The sequence below is a fragment of the Dermochelys coriacea genome, chromosome 3 (assembly GCF_009764565.3).
Source record: "Dermochelys coriacea isolate rDerCor1 chromosome 3, rDerCor1.pri.v4, whole genome shotgun sequence".
Taxonomy (NCBI): domain Eukaryota; kingdom Metazoa; phylum Chordata; order Testudines; family Dermochelyidae; genus Dermochelys; species Dermochelys coriacea.
This window is the reverse complement of record NC_050070.1, coordinates 209,221,980-209,240,972: the sequence shown is the minus strand read 5'-3', so window position 1 is coordinate 209,240,972 and position 18,993 is coordinate 209,221,980. Positions and strand designations below refer to the sequence as shown.

The window sequence follows — 18,993 nt, the reverse complement described above, 5'->3', positions numbered from 1 at the left end:
AGAAGCCCACCACAGTAGCATTCAACTTCAAAAAGGGGAACTACACAAAAATGGGGCCATTAGTTAAACAGAAATTAAAAGGTACAGTCCCAAAAGTGAAATGCCTGCAAGCTGCATGGAAACTTTTTAAAAACACCGTAATAGAGAATCAAATTAAATGAATGCCGCAAATTAAAAAACACAGTAAGAGGACCAAAAATGTGCCACTATGGCTAAACAACAAAGTAAAAGAAGAAGTTAGAGGCAAAAAGGCATCCTTCAAAAATTTGAAGTTAAATCCTTCTGAGGAAAATAGAAAGGAGCATAAATTTTGGCAAGTCGAGTGTAAATGTATAATTAGGCAGGCCAAAAAAGAATATAAAGAGCAGCTAGCCAAAGGCTCAAACTAACAGCAACAAATTTTTTTAAGTGCATCAGAAGCAGGAAGCCTGCTAAATAATCACTGGGGCCACTGGACAGTCGAGGTGGTAAAGGAGCACTCAAGGAAAATACCACCGTTGCGGGGAAACTGAATGAATTCTTGGCATCAGTCTTCACTGTAGAGGATGTGAGGGAGATTCACACACCCGAGCCATTCTTTTTAGGTGACAAATCTGAGGAGCTGTGCCAGATTGAGGTGTCATTAAAGGAGGTTTTAGAACAAATTGATAAACAGTAATAAGTTGCCAGGATCAGATGGGATTCACCCAAGAGTTCTGAAGGATCTCAAATGGGAAATTGCAGAACTACTAACTGTGATATGTAACCTATCATTTAAATCAGCTTCTGTACCGGATGACTGGAGGATAGCTAATGTGACGCCAGTTTTTTAAAAAAGGCTTCAGAGGCAATCCTGGCAATTACAGGCCGGTAAACCTAACTTCAGTAACAGGCAGATTGGTTGAAACTGTAGTAAATAACGGAATTATCAGACACATAGATGAACATGATTTGTTGAGGAAGAGTCAGTGTGGCTTTTGTAAAGGGAAATCATGCTTCACCAATCAATGAGAATTCTTGAGGGGATCAACCAACATGTAGACCAAGGTAATCCAGTGTACAAGGACTTTTGGAAAGCCTTTTGCAAGGTCCCTCACTAAAGGCTCTTAAGCAGAGTCATGGGATAAGAGGGAAGGTCCTCTCATGGATCAGTAACTGGTTAAAAGATAGTAAACAAAGGGTAGGAACAAATGGTCTGCTTTCAGAATGGACTGACGTAAACAGTGGTGTCCCCAGGGGTCTGTGATGCGACCAGTGCTGTTCAACATATTTATAAATGATCTGGAAAAAGAGGTAAACAGGTGGCAAAATGTGCAGACAATACAAAATTACTCCAGATAGTTAAGTACAAAGCAAACTGCGAAGACTTACAAAGGTATCTCACTAAACTGGGTGACTGGCAACAAAATGGCAAATGAAATTCAATGTTGATAAATGCAAAGTAATGCACATTGGAAACCATAATCCCAACTATACATACAAAATGATGGGGTCTAAATTAGCTGTTATCACTCAACAAAGAGATCTTGGAGTCATTATGGATAGTTCTCTGAAAATATCTGCTCAATGTGCAACGGCAGTCAAAAAAGCTAACAATGTTAGGAACCATCAGGAAAGGAATAGATAGAAAACGCTTTATATAAATTCAGTGTACGCCCACATCTTGACTACTGCCTGCAGATCTGATCGCCCCATCTCAGAAAAGATTTATTAGAATTGGAAAAGGTATAGAGACGGGCAACTAAAATGATTAGGGGTATGAAACAGCTTTTGTATGGGGAGAGATTAGAAAGACGGGGCTGCTCATCTTGGAAAAGAGATGACTAAGAAGGGATGTGATAGAGGTCTGTAAAATATTGACTGGTGTGGAGAAAGTGAATAAAGAAATGTTACTTACTCCTTCACATAACACAAGAACTAGGGGTCACTCAAATTAATAGGTAGCAGGTTTAAAATAAACAAAAGGAAGTACATCTTCAGACAACGCACAGTTAACCTGTGGAACTAATTGTTGGGATGTTGTGAAGGCCAAAACTATAACAGCGTTCAAAAACGAACTAGAAAAGTTCTTGGAGGATTGGTCTATCAATGGTTATTAGCCAGAATGGTCAGGGATGCAATAGCACGCTCTGAATGTCCCTAGCCTTTGATTGCCAGAAGCTGGGAGTGTATGATATGGGGATGGATCACTAGGGGTATGTCTACACTACGAAATTGGGTCAAATTTATAGAAGTCGATTTTTTAGAAAGCAATTTTATACAGTTGATTGCGTGTGTCCTCATTTAAGACCATTAAGTCGGCGGAGTGCGTCCACAGTACTGAGGCTAGTGTCGACTTCCAGAGTGTTGCACTGTGGGTAGCTATCCCACAGTTCCTGCAGTCTCTGCTGCCCATTGGAATTCTGGGTTGAGATCCCAATGCCTGATGGGGCAAAAAACATTGTCGCTGGGTGGTTCTGGGTACATGTCCTCCGGAACCCCCCCTCCCCCGTGAAAGCAATGGCAGACAATCGCTTCGCACCTTTTTTCCTGGGTTACCCGTGCAGATGCCATACCACGGCAAGCATGGAGCCCGCTCAGCTCACCGTCACCGTACGTCTCTTGGGTGCTGGCAGACATCGGACTGCATTGCTACACAGCAGTAGCTCATTGCCTTGTGGTAGCAGATGGTGCAGTACAACTGGTATCCGTCCTCATCATCTCCTGGGTGCTCTTGGCCGGCCTCAGTGAGGTCGGTCGGGATGCCTGGGCAGACATTGGTGCTCCTAGCAGACCTCAGTGAGGTCTGTCAGGGGCACCTGGACATAAATGGGAGTGACTCAGGTCATTCTCTTCTTTAAGTTTTGTCTAATGGAGAGTCAGTCCTGCTTGGAATATTAGCAGAAGGAGAGCTCAGTGGTTTGAGCATTGGCCTGCTAAACCCAGGGTTGTGAGTTCAATCCTTGAGGGGGCCATTCTGCCTCAGGCTGCTCTCCCAGCCAGCAGCACCATGAGCACGATGACCGCTAGCAGTCGTACTGAACTGTTTCCTGCCAGCCTACCCTTTGCTTCCCCTTCCCTCTGTGAAAGCAACGGCCAACAATCGTTTTGCACCTTTTTTTCCTGCGGGCGCCATATTGCTGTCAGCATAGTCATCCACCCTCCACTTCCACTGCCAATCTGCTCTCCTGCTCACGCCATACCACAGCAAGCATGGAGCCCACTCAGATCACCGTGGCAGTTGTGACCACTCTAAACACCATGCACATTATCCAGCAGTATATGCAGAACCGGAACCAGAACCTGCAAAAGCAGGCAAGTAGGCAACGGCAGCGCAGTGAGGAGAGTGATGAGGACATGGACACAGACTTCTCTGAAAGTACAGGCCCCGGCAATTTGGCCATCCTGGTGGCAGTGGGGCAGGCTCATGCTGTGGAACGCCAATTCTGGGCCCGGGAAACAAGCACAGACTGGTGGGACTGCATAGTGTTGCAGGTCTGGGATGACTCCCAATGGCTGTGAAACTTTCACATGCGTAAGGGCACTTCCATGGAACTTTGTGACTTGCTTTCCGCTGCCCTGAAGCGTCAGAATACCAAGATGAGAGCAGCCCTCACAATTCACAAGTGAGTGGTGATAGCCCTTTGGAAGCTTGCAACGCCAGAAGCTACCGGTCAGTCGGAAATCAATTTGGAGTGGGCAAATCTACTGTGGGGGCTGCTGTGATCCAAGTAGCCAACACGATCACTGACCTGCTGCTGTCAAGGGTAGTGACTCTGGGAAATGTGCAGGTCATAGTGGATGGCTTTGCTACAATGGGATTCCCTAACTGTGGTGGGGCAATAGACGGAACGCATATCGCTATCTTGGGACCGGACCACCAAGCAGCCAGTACATAAACCAAAAGGGAGGGGTACTTTTCAATAGTGCTGTAAACACTGGTGGATCACAAGGGATGTTTCACCAACATCAACATGGGATGGACAGGAAAGGTACATGATGCTCGCATCTTTAGGAACTCTGGTCTGTGGGAATGGCTGCAGTAAAGGACTGATTTTCCAGAGCAGAAAATAACTGTTGGGGATGTTGAAATGCCTACAGTTATCCTTGGGGACCCAGCCTACCCCTTAATGCCATGGTTCATGAAGCTATACACAGGCACCCTGGAGAGTAGTCAGGAGCTGTTCAACTACAGGCTGAGCAAGTGCAGAATGGTGGTAGAATGTGCATTTGGATGTTTAAAAGCACGCTGGCGCAGATTACTGACTCAATTAGACCTCAGCGAAACCAATATTCCCACTGTTATTACTGTTTGCTGTGTGCTCCACAATATCTGTGAGAGTAAGGGGGAGATGTTTATGGTGGGGTGGGAGGTTGAGGCAAATCACCTGGCTGCTGATTACGTGCAGCCAGACACCAGGACAGTTAGAAGAGCACAGCAGGGCGCATTGCACATCAGAGAAGCTTTGAAAACCAGTTTCATGACTGGCCAGGCTACGGTGTGAAAGTTCTGTTTGTTTCTCCTTGATGAAAACCCGCTCCCTTGGTTCACTTTACTTCCCTGTAAGCCAACCGCCTTCCCCTATTCTCTTTGATCACTGCTTGCAGAGGCAATAAAGTCATTGTTGTTTCAAATTAATGCATTCTTTATTAATTTGTCATACAAATAGGGGGATAACTGCCAAGGTAGCCCAGGAGGGTGGGGGAGGAGGGGAGGATGGAAGGAAAAGGTCACACTGCACTTGAAAACTTGTTGAATGCCAGCTTTCTGTTGCTTGGGCAGTCCTCTGCGTGGAGTGGTTGGGTGCCAGGAGGCCCCCCGCACCGTATTCTTGGGCGTCTGAGTGAGGAGGTTATGGAACTTGGGGAGGAGGGTGGTTGGTTACACGGGCTGCAGTGGCGGTCTGTGCTCCTGCTGCCTTTCCTGCACCTCAGCCATACACCGGAGCATATCAATGTGATCCTCCAGTAGCCTCAGCATTGCATCCTGCCTTCTCATCATGCTGACACCACCTTTCCTCTCGCTTGTCCCTCCTTTCCTCACGTTCATTTTGTGCTTTTCTGGACTCTTACATTGTCTCCCTCCATGCATTGTGCTAGGCTCTTTCAGTGTGGGAGGACTGCATGAGTTCAGAGAACATTTCATCGTGAGTGCTTTTTTTTCGGCTTCTAATCTTTGATAGCCTCTGGGACAGAGATGATTCATGGAGCGATGAAACATTTGCAGCTGTGGGAGGGAAAAAGGGAGATTAGTCTTGAAAAAGAGACATTTTAGAGAACAATGGGTAGACTCTTTCATGGTGAACAAAGCTGTTAACATTACATAGCACGTATGCTTTCTTTACAAGATCGCATTTTGCCTCTTATATCAAGGGCCTGCCGGTATGGTGTGAGAGATCACACACGCAGGGCTGGCAGGCAGCAGAATTGGGCTTGCAGGCAGACATGGTAAGCCACAGTCTTTTGGCTTCTTTAACCTTCCTAACGTGGGAATGGTTTCAAACAGCAGCGCTCTCATTTCACATACCAAGCACCTGTTGGCTTGGCCCTTTAAAATGGGTTGGCCATTTAAAAAGAGGGGCTGCGGTTTTTGGGCTAATGTGCAGCACAAACTCAACTAACCTCCCCATCCCCCCAAACACCCAATTCTCTGGGATGATTGCTTCACCCCTTCCCCCACCGTGTGGCTAACAGCGGGGTTGATTTCTGTTCAGCCACAGGAAAACAGCCCAGCAGGAACGGCTGCCTCTGAATGTCCCCTTAATAAAATTCCCCTATTTCAACCAGGTGACCACGAATGATATCGCTCTCCTGAGCATAACGCAGAGAGATAAAGAACGGATGTTGCTTGAATGCCAGCGAACACTGGGGCCATATGCTGCCATGCTTTGTTATGCAATGATTCCAGACTATGTGCTGCTGGCCTGCCGTGGTAAAGTGTGCTACCATGCAGGACGGAATAAGGCTGCCCACCCCAGAAACCTTTTGCAAAGGCTTTGGGAGTACATCCAGGAGAGCTTCATTGAGATGTCCCTGGAGGATTTCTGCTCCATCCCCATACATGTTAACAGACTTTTCCAGTAGCCGTACTAGCCGCGAATGCATCCCAAGTCTTCAGGGCAAATTAATCATTAAACACGCTTGCTTTTAAACCGTGTATTATATTTGCAAAGGTACACTCACCAGAGGTCCCTTCTCCACCTTCCAGGTCCGGGAGCCTGCCTTCGGTGGGTTGGGAGGGTACTAGATCCAACGTGAAAAACAGTTCCTGGCTGTTGGGGGGAAAATGGTTTCTCTGCTTGCTTGCTGTGCTTCAGCCTCCTCCTCATCTTCCTCGTCCCCAAAATCCACATCCCTGTTGCGTGAGAGTCCATTGATGGAGTCCACGCATAGGGCTGGGGTAGTTGTAGGAGCACCCCCTAGAATGGCATGCAGCTCATCATAGAAGCGGCATGTCTGGGGCTGTGACCCGGAGCGGCCATTTGCCTCTCTGGTTCTTTGGTAGGCTTGTCTGAGCTCCTTAAGTTTCAGGCGGCATTGCTACGGGTCTCTGTGATAGCCTCTGTCTTTCATGCCCTCAGAGATTTTTTCAAATATTTTGGCATTTCGTCTTTTCGAATGGAGTTTTGATAGCATGGATTGGTCTCCCCATACAGCAATCAGATCCAGTACCTCCTGTTCTGTCCATGCTGGAGCTCTTTTGCGATTCTGGGATGCATGGTCACCTGTGCTGATCAGCTCGCCACTCTGGCCAAACAGGAAATGAAGTTCAAAAGTTTGGGGGCTTTTCCTGTCTACCTGGCCAGTGCATCTGAGTTGAGAGTGCTGTCCAGAGCGGTCACAGTAGAGCACTCTGGGATAGCTCCCAGAGGCCAATACTGTCCAATTGCATCCACACTATCCCAAACTGGACCCAGCAAGGTAGATTTCAGCGCTAATCCACTCGTCGGGGGGGAGTACAGAAACCGGTTTTAAGAGCCCTTAAAGTCGGGAAAAAATGGCTTCGTAGTGTGGACGGGTGCAGGCCTAAACCAATCTAACACGGCTAAATCCAACCTAAACTCGTAGTGTAGACCAGGGCTTGGTGATTGCCTGTTCTGTTCATTCCCTCTGAAGCACCTGGCTTTGGCCACTGTCAGAAGACAGGACACTGGGCTGGATGGACCATTGGTCTAACCCAGTATTGCCTATGTTGTCCTTGATACTAAGCAAGTGCTTTCTATTTTAATAGAGTTTTATGTGGTTTTTTACACTTATTCTCCTCATATATTGCTCTATCGGCAGTTCCTCTTATCTGTTAAGATGGTGAGAGAGAACGTGCAATGATATCACAGGGGCAAGGTTTTATTAGCACGTGCCCTGTGGATATCCATTGGATTTTTTGCAATCACTTATAACTTACTTTTCCCCTCCAAAACATTTTATTTACCCCCTCATGGGGACAGCAGTATATCCATACAAAGTTTCATGTTTTAAACTTTGGCTGTTGTTGCTGTAGCCAATTTATTTTAAACAAAAGTGGATAGATATTTTACTGAATTGGAAAAATGTATCTTTCCCTCTCTCATAACTCAGTAACAACTAAAAGGATTTTTGTTAGTCTTTCAAAAAAAAAATCATCTCTGGACAGAAACCAAGCACATGAGAATTTCAGCTTCAAGGGTAAAGGTCTCAGAAAGTTATCTGCATGTTACGAGAGGTTATAATACATTCCAGTTGTGGGTCATTTCTCATGTTTGACCTACTATCTTACATTAACATTAATTTTTATTTGTTCTCTGTTCACTTTTAAAAATCTCTCTGGAAGAATATATTCAGGATCGACTGCTTCAGTAATTTCTTTAAATTGTTCATTTTGTGCTCCGTGGAGGAGTTGATGTGGGCATAAAAGAAGGTTGCATCTTCCTTATCAAGTTCATTTTTGAATTATCAGTTATTTTTATAGCCTATCTGCTGATCTTTATAAATCTATTTATTGATTTTAATATGCAGAACAGTCTTGTACAATGCCAATAACGAGTCAGAAGATCAAAAACACAATTAGAAAAGATGGTGTATGTCTCTTATGAGTAATTTCACTCTCTCTTTTTTTTTTAACTTAAGTATTCTGGAACAAGTTTTCAGTATAAAGTGCTTTAATTTAAAGTTCAAAATTGTATGATCATATCCCTTTTCTTCTGAGATACTGAGTAATATATATTAATATATACATACAGTACATTAATCTGGCAGGTTTTCTCCATTTGGGCAGTTGGCTGAATTGTCCCAAAAATATAAAACTTTTCTTCATGGAGGACTTTGGGGGAAAAAAAAATATTATAGCCTTAACAAACACACACTAATCTTCTGTTTGAGGGGAAGAAATTATTTGTAGCTGTCTGGGCTGTGTAATATAGATTTATGTCAGGGAATATAAAGTTTTCTCATAATGGACATCTGCTGGTCTGGAAACTATTCATGGATTAGACCTCCTCATTTCACCACAGTGAAGGCAGTTTAGGCTTGTTTTATTCCATTCATCCTTTGAGTTCAGACTCTCTGCTGGACTATTTAAGCATGGCATTCCAATCTTGTTTTATTCAGTCTCCATCTGAGAAGCTTTAGGCTCATTGCTGTTAAGAAACAGCGTTTGAATGTGGGAATTTTATCTCACAGACTGCTGAACTTCAGATTATGTGTATTTTTCAGTAATCATAACCAATTGACTTTCCTTTTAGAGCAGGCTGAGGATCCAGTGTGTTTAATCTTCATTCCCTCTGGTTCCCTTTCCGCAGAATGTGTCTCACACTGGCCTAACCCTGCCTGCTATTATAGCACACATACTGTTCCAAAAATTTCTGTGGAAAAATATATATATTTACAACAGTAATCAGCTCCTTAAAAATAGTTTGAGTTCTTGATTAAAGTGGCTGGGTGCAAATTAAAATGTCCTGCATCACCTCTGCAAAGTTACCTTGATCCAAAGTTCACCCATAAAAAGAGAAATTAAGATCCTTCACACAAATCCCATGTCTATTATGGTGTCCTTTTCAATGGAACTAAGTTATTTGGACAATCCCTTAGAAAGCTCTCTTGGGGTTCAATCCAATCTGAACAACCTGCTTTCTCATTATTGCTTTTTAATCAGGGTGAAAAAACATTGTAACAAAAATATAGATGAGCTCCTTATGGAACATGCAGTCATTCCCACCTTGTTTTACTGAAGTTAGAAAGTATTTTTCCAGCTTTGCAGGATGGGAGGTCGCCATAAATTTTCCTTCCTTTCTTCAACTCAAAAAATAATCTACTCAGGAATCTTTAAAACTTAAACATTTGACTTTCTCTTCTGGACCAGTTCCACCTCAGATGCATTCTGTGTCATACAGAAATTTGGTATCTTATAAAATTTGAAGAGAGTGCCCCTCTTTACCATATATGCTATATAAAATCTAGACATAAAAGCCAAAATCCCAATGTCACCCTCAAAACATCATCCTGATATTTTTTCATATCATTTGTGGTCCCAGTGAAAATAGATTAAGTCTATCTGTTTTTGACATCTATCTCTAATGGAAGCAAGATTCAAAATGGAAAATATTTCATAACTCATTCAAGAAATGGCTTCACTCTATTCTTCTGTTCCATAGATCTGAAGAAATTAACTTTTGTTTTCCCATCTGATCTCGTCTCCATCAGTCTCATTTCCTGCCATTTAAAGGAAAATGCCTGTTCGTGTCCATGTTGTTTGGTATTTTGTCTTTTCCTGTAATGTGCAAGGTGATGTAGTTCATTAAGATAGCATTTACATCTGTTACTTGAATGACCTGCTGCTGAAAATGTACTTAAAGGCAACTTTTCTTCACATAGTCAATTCATAATTAAACAAAAATCTTTGTGCATACCCTCTGGACCTTATTGGAGCTCATTTTTAAGACCATTCAACTGGGAAATCTCCCTTTATTCGAATTTCTAAACATCCAGATTTTAACCCTTCTCTTCCAGTGTTCTGTAGTCTCCTCCCAATATCGGCACTTAATACTCGTGTTGGCATTGTGCATATAAAAAAACCTGTGGACAACACAGCATCCCTAATGCCTTCAGTTTTTCCTTTTAAACAAATGACACTAACTTATCTTAGCCTGATGTTGCCTTTAAAGCAATCATCAGTGCCATTGGAGCCGTCCATAAAATTCACAGGACCATCTCATCTCATTTCACATCAGGAGCAACAGATGAACAAACATGGCTTACATAAACTGCCAGGGAAGAATAAAAAGTATAAATCTGAACCATGTGGCCTTTCATTCATGGAGAGGCAGAGTCCATCTGTCTAATGGAGCAGTAAGCTAGCTCAGTTGCCCACAGGTGGCAACAGACAAGTTGGGAGTCTTTGATTCATATATTCAGCAAGCCATTTTCTCTCATTAGAACTTATTTGCCTCTGAGAACAACAGGAATTGTACTTGTATTTTGCTTTTGACAATGGCATCCCTAGGTATGTTACATGGACACTTTCTCCTTTCAGTGGATAGATATACTTGTGGCAAATTGTCAGCACTACTATGATGGGTCTCGTGCTTTCTCTTCGGGGGTGGGGGTTCAGGGCACCGTTTCTTGCCCCTGAACTGGGGTATTAACTGCCCCACTAGCGTCCTAAAGGAGGGGATTGGAGAGGGAGGGACCCCAGCCCGCCCTCTAGTCCGGGTCCCAGCCCAGGGGCCCTAGGGATCGCGGTAAATCACTTAAACTAGCGGTTCCTTCCCTTGGCTACTTCCCTCTCCTGCCCTTCAGCTTGTGGGGCTTCCTGCCCTCCCTTTGCCCAAACCAGGTGTCCCTTTACCTAGAGTCTTGGTCATCTTAGACCAATGCAGCACTTCTCCAAACTCTCCTCTGCTTCCCTCCAAACTGCTCTCTGCTCCAACACCAATCCACTCTGCTTCAACTCCTCCAAACTGCTCTCTGCTCCAACACCAATCCACTCTGTTTCAACTCCTCCAAACTGCTCTTTGCTCCAACACCAATCCACTCTGCTTCAACTCCTCTTCTTGTCTGATTGAAGCAGGGGGGTTTTATCAGGTGACTGGCTTCCAGGTGCTTTAATTGGCTTCAGGTGCTTTAATTAATATATAGCAAACTTTCTTCCCTCTACAGGGAATAAGGCTCCTTTCTAACACTCTCCTGCCGCCCTCTGGCCATGCTATATCATGCTCATGTATTGACTTTCTTCAGTTTCCTCTTATTTGAGAATATCAGGCTGATCATCTGTAATCAGATATAATCTATTTGTTTCATAGATCTCAGTTTTGGAGACTTACAAAGATGGCAGTCTGCTATATTTGGAAGCTTCTAGTTTTTCTCCAACCACGTTCACCTTCCCCACCATTTCCCCAGTCAGCCTCAGAATCTGCTCCTTCAACAACTTGATTATTGAGAATTTGTCAACTTCATACTAAAATATCAGAAGTCTTCCTTACCAAGAACATACAAGACTTGGAAGACTTGTTGACCTGATTCATAAACCTGAGCCTAAATGTGTTCATATTGTTTGTTAGAGACATCCTGGCCTTTGTAAGAAATTATGCTGTAGGCACTTAGGGATACATCTACATAGTCCACAGAAGCAAGCCTCCGAGCCTGAGTTTACAGATGTGGGACTCATTGCTAGTACTCTAAAAATAGTTTTGTAGAAGTGCTTTGAAGTTGCAGCTCAGCTCTGAAGCCTAGGGATGGGGGGTGGGCTTCAGAGCTCAAGCTCCAGCCCAAACTGCAACTTCAGAGTGCTGTCTACACAGCTGTTTTTAGAGCACTATCACAAGCTCCTCAAACCCAAGTCTGTTGACCTGGGCTGGGAGGTTTGCTGCTGCTGGCTGTGTAGACATACCTACTATGTTCAGTCCACTGTCCCCAAGATTCCTAGTGTCAGCCTTATCCCATTTCTTCCTGGCTGGTGAACGAGAGACTCCCAGTGGAACTATAACACTTCAACCTCTTGCATAATGACAGGTTTCAGAGTAGCAGCCGTGTTAGTCTGTATTCGCAAAAAGAAAAGGAGTACTTGTGGCACTTTAGAGACTAACAAATTTATTAGAGCATAAGCTTTCGTGAGCTACAGCTCACTTCATCGGATGCATTTGGTGGAAAATACAAAGGGAATATTGATATCAATCTCCCCTCTGTATTTTCCACCAAATGCATCCGATGAAGTGAGCTGTAGCTCACGAAAGCTTATGCTCTAATAAATTTGTTAGTCTCTAAGGTGCCACAAGTACTCCTTTTCTTTTTACTTCAACCTCATTTTCTTAATCCTGTAGTGGAGAGCTCACTGTTTATTTCATTTTCATTCTTTTTAGCAGTATTGCAGCAGTACAGCAGAGGGTATTTGAAATCAAAGGGGGAGGGTAGGGAAAAAGCTTCCATGGTGGTGGAATGAGCAGGTCCAACCCATGAATAGTGTCCAGCCCAGTGTATGTCCTCTATAATGAAAAATTAAAAATTACAGGTAAGAAAACATCATTTCTTTTTGTTGCTTCGATAAATGATGTCACCTGCTATTTCAGCTGCTTTAAGGATTCTGAGTTTGTCTTTAGTATTAGTTAAGACTTCATGGATGGTGTTGCTAATGTTGTCCCTTTCAAGATTTGCACATAGGTATCCTGTAGCAAAAGAGGGTCTTGGTTGTAACAGTTTTAGGTGACTTGAAAAAGAACCTAGAAATAGAAAATTATGAGCACTCATCTAGTTATCTAATTTGTGCTGTCTCTTTTTCTGTTTGGGAGTTCTTTTTCATTAAACATTTTGAGAGCCTGGACATTTCACTTCCTGCTTCTTTTTTTGGTGGTCATCTGAGTCCACATAACTCCCAAGGACAATGACAAAAAATGGCTAGAGTCCAGGGTTGATTGTTTTCCCTGACAGAGTCAACTTTTTCCTTAACTGAGGACATAGACTTTTAGAGAACATGTAAAGCTGAAATCATCTCTGTCTGTTGTGGGAAAAGGTAGTGTGGGTATCCCCACTGCATAACATAGTCTTGGTATGTGAAAGTCAGCCCCATCAAGTTTGCTGTGTTCTTCCATATTTGTTTCCATTGTAACTGACCACAAGGTTCCCGAACAGGCTGACATCCCTCCCTCCCCCCATCAGAACAAAAAAGAATGTTGCATTAATCAGATTGTAGGAATTTACAGCTTCTCAGAACCAAAATTACCATGGCCACCACCCCCAATAGATTGAATAAAGAGAATGTTGAGGAACTGCTGGAATGCCTGAAACTGGGATTTGAATTATACTATCTTTGATGTTTCAGTGGCATTAGTAGCATTAAAAATGTCTTGCCTACAGGGTCATCAGACTCATTAATGCACTTCAGTAAACAAAGTGTCATTCAATGGTTCATTTGATCATGAAGAGTCTGATTTTTCTGCACCGTTTGAGATAAGCATAAACCCTTTCCATCTTGCTACTGTACGTTTTGAGAGAGTTGTCTGCATTTTATTTTAGGAGAATTATTTATGTTCATTGTCTATTAAATCATTTGTTTCCTGCTGCTCCAACTTTGGGCACGTTGAGTCAGAAATTCATACAGTGAAGTTTGATATCACTCCATTTGCAGTATTGATTAGCCCCTTTCACCTTTACTACAGTTGAGAAACCACCACTTATTGAATTCAGCACTGTGAAGACTAAAAACAAGATGAAATAGCCAGCTTCATATAGAACTGTACCCCCTCCCAAAAGTTTCTAGAATGTAGCACATCAAGTCTCTCTTAACAGTTCAGAACTTGCTCGCTCTCTCTCACACACAAACACACATGCACACACACACTTTTCTCAAGAACCACTGATAATTGATCCATCCATCAGCCAGACACTTCTCTGAAATCACCAGTGTCTTCACTCGTCCTCTGGCTTTTGGGGAAGTTCTCTAACTTTCTTAACTAACTATCTTATATTTTCTTATAGGCATAACAAGTACCTTGATATTTTCATGACTTTCATTTTTTGAGAATAGTTCCTTCTTTTTCAAGTCCAGATCCCCATGGTTATTCTCTGTGGGTACATGTGTGCCCTGGACCAGTAATACTTCTGTAGCAGTTACTGTTGGTCCATGCCTGTACCTCCTCATGCTCCCAAGTAAGGGTCTAAGCTGTATAGATGGACTGCCTCTCCAGTTCTTTTTCTGCCTCTCGTGGTCTGGGATGGAACCTTCTGTGTCCATTTCTGCTCTTCATCATTCTGCTTCTTCAAGTCTGTAAACAGTTGTTATGTTTGGATAGTTTCGTTTTTTAGTGCTACTTAATTAGTTGGTGATTGGGGGGGACCCCCAGCTCCTCTACCATTTCAGGCACCTATTATGCCCAACGTTCCAGGCTTCAAGCCTTGCCTGGCCTGCCCCCGGGTCTTCCCGGTGAGCAACCCATACAAAACCTGCCTGTATTTCCTCAAGGAATGTCACATCCTTTCAAAGTACAGCATCTGCCTGTATGTGGGAGGAAAGCATGGCAATCTCGTGAATTCTGACTCCAGACACACCTTACGGAGCTCTTCATGAGGCCCCATTTGGATCCTGGGTCCTCTTGCTGCACATTCACCCCTCCCGGACAGTGTCCCTCCAGAGTCCAGACCTAACGGATCAAAGTCCTCAAGGACGCATAGGCACTTCATGAGGCAGAAATACAAAGAAGACAAGGGCAAACACCCCCAAAAGAAGTGGGACCAGTTTCCTCTGAAAAGAAGTTCTCCTTGCCACCTGAGACTCCATGCCCCAGAATGGTTGCTCCTGAAGCTTACAGGAAGGAGGAGGAGCAGATGATGCTGGGAACTGCCAGTGCTCCAAAACCATTCACTGAAAGGATGGTGGTAGCATCTGCATGGCAGAAGGAATTGTTCTCCCTCTGTTTGACATTACTGCCCTTGCACAGGTTATCTTAGGTAGGACCTCAGTCTGCTCTTCTGGAGGGCCTATCTATATGACCTGAAATTTCCAATTTTCTCAGAACTGATCCTGCTGCAGGAAGTCCCAGTGCCATCCACTTGGCATTTGCTGGTACTGGAGACCAGTCATGTACTGGGGGGTCAGGCTTAGTCACTGTGCTACCCAGCTGCTCCCGTTACTGGTTGGTAGGGATCGGATCCCATGGCACCTTCAGCCCCATCATTGGATCTTGAGGACTCTTTTTCATCAGACAAGAATGAGCCAGTACCTACAGTCCCCCCAGCTACCTAACTGAGAACTGTCAGTTCAGACAGGACTTCCAGATCCATTCTCTTGCTCTCATATCCTCACCAACAGCATTTCTGGCCTACTGACCAATGGTAACTTACTGTGAGTTCCACCTCCATACTCTTACGATTCTACTCATTGATCTTACTGGGGCCCCTGGCACCTATACTTTCAAGCCACTGAGTACAAGTTCTCTGTATAATACACCCAGCTGTGGTCACCACGGGGCGAAGAACCACAATCTCCACAGTAATAGCTGGTACTGCCAAAACCGCTGAATCTGCCAGTGGCACTTTCTCTGTCCTCTCCAGATGAGGCAGTATCACCAGCCTTTTCTAAACCTCCAGATGATTTTAAGTGGTACTAGAACTTTCTCAGGAGAATTGTGGACTTTATCCAGATTCTGCTAAAGGAGGTTCAGGATCCAACCCACAAGCTCCTGACATTTTGCTAGCTATGGCTTCCTCTAAAGTAGCACTCCTGATTAATGAGGCCATTATGGAACCTACGAAAGTGGTTTGGCACACACCTGCTGTCTGTGCCCCAACCCCAAAGATGATTGAGAAATGTTACTTCATTCCTCCCAAAGGAGCAAAATTTTTGTTTTCCAACCCTAAGACCAAGATGTCACAGAGAGGAGCCCAAGCCCACTCAGTTGGACAAAGGTCCCAACTGGTTAGACCTCTTTGGAAGGAAGACTTTTTTTTTGGCCAGTTTAGCATTCCAAATAGTGCATTATCAAGCACTGATGTCAAAATCTGATGTCAAAATCTGACTTCTTGAATTACAAGTACCCTTCATTTTCGCACTATCTGCAAAGACACTCACCACACATTTCCTTACTGGGATGGGGAGCACATCACAACCAGACAGCCCACAGCACTAGGCTCCCACACAGCAGTCCAAGCTACATATCAACCTATTTGAGTTCCTAGCAGTTCACAAAGCATGCAAGATGTTTTTACCCATCATTCGGTCCACACACATTCAGGTCAGTTTGACCTCCGTCTACTATATAAACAAGCAGGAAGGAGCAAGATCTATCCCACTCTGTAGAGAAGTAGTCCACCTCTGGAATTGGTGCATTAGACACCAGAACACCTCTCAGCACTACATCACCTTTTCAGCTATTTGCATTCCATGGGTAACGAACTCCCTGGCAGACATCTTCACCAGGCTTTTCCACACAGATCATGAGTGGGAACTCCACTTGTCAGTAGTACAGCATATCTTTTAGCAGCGATGTTCCTATCTTCGGATCTTTTTGCAACCTAGTGGAAAAGAACTGACTAGCGTGCTGCTCCCAGGCCACCCACGGCATCTGTTCTGGAGTGGATGCCTTTCTGGTGTAATGGTCAGATCTACTGATAGACACCTTCTCTCCCATTCTCTTGTTTCTTTGTATGCTTAGGAAGATCAAGCTCTACAGAGTGACAGTAATCCTGATAGCAGCATGCTGGCCAGGGCATTTGTAGTTCACCACCGTCCTACAGCTGTCTTCCCATTTATGAATTCACCTACAACCATTATCGGGCGTGCTGTTCCAGAACAAGGGCAGGATGAGCCATCCCACCCTATCTCTTCTGCATCGGGTAGTGTGGTTTTTGGATGGTCAGTTTACATAAAGACGAGATCATGCTCTCAGAGAGTTTACTCCATCCTGAATAACAGCAGGAGATCCTCGAAGCAGAAATGTGGTACCTTTAAATGGAAACAATTCTCCTTGGTGTCAGCAGCACAACTTACCTCCTAAGGCATCAGGAACCCTCCTCATGCTCGAGTATCTTCTTTCAGTGAAGATGTTGGGCTTGTCTCTCGGCTCCCTATGGGGACATTTTGCAGCCATCGGTGCATTCCACCCCCCAATGGAGGTGTGTTTAGACTTTACACATCTCACTGCTGCAAAGTTCCTAAAGGGCATTATGAAGAAGTTCCCTCTAGTCTCAAAACTGGTCCCGAACTGGGATCTAGCCCTCTTCCTTTCTGCCCTCACAAGACCACCATGTGTACCCTATGTCTCCTGTTCCCTCCTACACTTTTCTTTGAAAGTCGACTTCTTTACAGCTATTACCTTTGCTACAAGGATAGGAGAGCTTGTAGCTTTTATGTATACAATTTTTCACAAGGACAAGGTTTCTTTTCAGCTGTATCCAAAATTCATACCTAAAGTGCCTTGTGAATTTCACTTTAACCAAATTACTCGCCTTCCACTGTTTTACCCTAAACCTCACCACAGCATGGAGGCGGCAAAACTCTATTCCCTAAGCATGCACCAGGCTCTAGCCTTCGACCTGCACAAAACAACATCCTTTTGAAAGTCTCCAGGGTTGTTCATTACTACTGTGTTGCCAAAAGATAAGTAGATTTCCTCCTGCATCCTCCTTTGCTAGGATCATATAAAAACCCCTCCTCAAACTGTTAGGGCTTAATAATTTTATTAAGATAATGTTGAAGTAAAAAGAAAACAGTACAGAGTTTAGGCGTAGAAGTTTCTGGTTATCAGGGAATAAGGTACAGATTATCAACGGGTGCGAAATTCAGTTTAGGAGCGGGTGGCGTAAGGAATACATAATCTGCTGTCTCCTCGACTGGGGATAAAAGTTTAATGGGTCAAAGTACAGACATTGAGATATGGGGGTATGTTGTCTGCTATAACAGAGATATGCAGAGCAGCCACTTGGGGCTTCATTCATACCTTCACCATCACATTACATCTGGTTCAGGCTTTGGCTGGGGGATGCCTCCTTTGGGCTTAGTGGTTCTCCACTCTGTAGTACAGCATATTTACTTTCACCCTCCTCTTCAACAAGCAGTGCTTGGAAGTCACAGTGAATACCCCTGGGAACCAGCACTCAAAGAAGAAAGGAAGATTACTTACCTTTTAGGAACTGGACTTTTTTTAAATGTGTGGTCTGTATGGGTATTCATGACCCGCCCTTCTTCCCCTGTGTTCAGCTCATCATGTGATTCACAGTAGAGTCAGAACTGGAAAGGCAGTTAGTCCACACCACCCTTTCTGCCCTCATTTGGGAGCACAAGGAGGCACAGACACACAGAGCACATGCGCACTGACAGTGAATACCCATAAGGACCATGCATCTTGAAAAAAATCCGTTACTAGAAGGTAAGTGACTGTCCTTTTTCATTCACAGATTGAAATTACAGTTTGATGTTTCTGGGGTCAAACAGTTTTCAAATATAGCTTGTGAAAGTATTGAAATCTGACACAAATTTAAACAAAATTTTAACCCACAACCCTTGATAAAACCTGAAAAGAACCAGTAAATTAGGGTTTTTTTGGGGGGAGGAAAAGCAACCAGGTTTTTACACAACCACAAAATGGTGTATGACCTAGTTTATACAGTAGCAATCAATACATTCTGTGTTTTGGTTCAAAACAGATTTATAACTTCATATATAGTTTACTGCTTCAACAAAGAAGCTTTTTATTTTTTACCTATTGTAATTTGGCTGTGTATAATGTCCACCATTAGTATACCTATTCATTTATTTGGTATATGATCATAGAAATGCACACACAGAATAAAATTCCACTAGTTGGAATTACCAAGTCAGTAGCATAGATGGCTTACAAAGTTTGAGTTTATTTAGATAGTTTTTGCATCTTTAGCTAGTTGCTAACAGTAAGAATTTTTTTTAAGTATATCAGAAGCAGGAAGCCTGCCAAACATGCAGTGGGGCCACTAGAGACAATCAAGGTGTTAAATGAGTACTCAGGGAAGACAAGGCCATTGCAGAGAAGCTAAATGAATTCTTTGCATCAGTCTTCACAGCAGAGCGGTGGGGGAGATCCATCAGAGCTTTTATTTTGG

At 43.7% G+C, this 18,993-nt stretch overlaps 1 protein-coding gene across 5 annotated transcripts in view; it reads left to right on the top strand.

The window, feature by feature from the left end:
- The window catches only part of ZC3H6 (zinc finger CCCH-type containing 6), an 80,850-nt gene that overhangs the window by 19,260 nt on the left and 42,597 nt on the right, over window positions 1-18,993 (top strand). The window lies entirely within an intron of this gene.